Here is a 1,302-nt window from a genome sequence, read left to right as displayed (position 1 = left end):
CCTGCTCCATCCCGATTGTTCTCCCGCCCGCCCAGTCCCCGTCCAAACAATCCCCCACGCCAGGGTGTGCGGGTGGGCGGTGTTCCTGGCTCTTCCTCAGGCTCCCACCAAACCCGTGTCTGGACAAAGGGAAATGCAGCCTCCTCACAGTCTCCTCACAGAGCAGCCGGGGCCTAGGGGTTTGGCAGCCGTCAAGCTGCCTCAGTTTACTGGGCCGGAGTAGGAGCAGACGAGAGACATTCCGGGAGCGATGCTGGTAGCTCAGGTGGGGCCAGTGTAGGGGCGACCAGTGTGTGGGGCTGGGAAGCAATTGAGGAACTTGTTAGTACCGACTAGTTGGGAAGGAGCCCCGCTCCTTTCAGTCTGTGCTGACCCCAGTGCCCCAGGTCGGCACTGGGGCTGCTGTGCGGCAGGGAGTGATGCAAGTGACTCCGTAGGGGGCGCTCTGCCCTCACCATCAGTGCTCACCCCAATGATCCCTAGGGGGCGCTGTGCTACTCAAAGGTGCTCGGGTGCTCGCCCAGAGCCCCAGGGCAGTGCTAGGGCGCGCGGAGCTGCAGGTGCTGTGCCCTTTGGGAGCATGCTGCCCCCAGCCGGATGCTAACGGACACTGTTACTGCTGGGGGCTGCCTTTCACATGGGATGCCAGGACCTGGTCCCAAAGGCCCCAGAGCCCTTTTTGCAAGAGTTGGGTGTTAACCCTCGTGTTCAAATTCCCACAGGGGGAGGAGAGAGGGTTACTTCCGGCCTAACCGCAAATGCCTCTGGAGCTTCCCTGCAGCGACAGACTTGTGAGGCTGGCTGGCATGGCTGGCAGGGCTCTCTGGGGACCGGAAACAGCACTTCCCCTTTTGCCTTTTTTAATTCATTCTTCTGGGTCATTCTCACAGTCAGCTGATTCTCCCTCTTCCTCTCTCCCATTCAGGGAGCTCTCCTCCAGCCTCAGGCCTCCGGCAGGCTACTTCTTCCTGGCCTCTTAACTCCTCCATTTGGGGAAGGAGCAGGGGGCCAGCTGCACCTGGACTGGCATGACATCCTGCTTTGTAATGAAGTCACAGGGTCCCATGCTGCTCTCCTTAACTTCAGCGAAGAGACGTGACCTCCACAGCAGCGTCCTGGGCTCACACCGTTAAATCTGAGTTAAAGATGCTTCCCTGCAAGCTACATGCCATTAGATCCTCGCTCTCAGGCCTCCCCTACAACCACTCCCAGAGCTGGGAATAGAACCCAGGCATCTTGCCTCCCTGTTGCCTGCTGTAACCACTAGACCTTAATTGCTCCCAGAACTAGGAACAGAGCCCA

The sequence above is a fragment of the Lepidochelys olivacea genome, assembly GCF_965140295.1.
Source record: "Lepidochelys olivacea isolate rLepOli2 genome assembly, chromosome: 20".
Taxonomy (NCBI): Eukaryota; Metazoa; Chordata; order Testudines; family Cheloniidae; genus Lepidochelys; species Lepidochelys olivacea.
The sequence above is the reverse complement of the archived record's forward strand: the minus strand, read 5'-3'. Positions refer to the sequence as shown.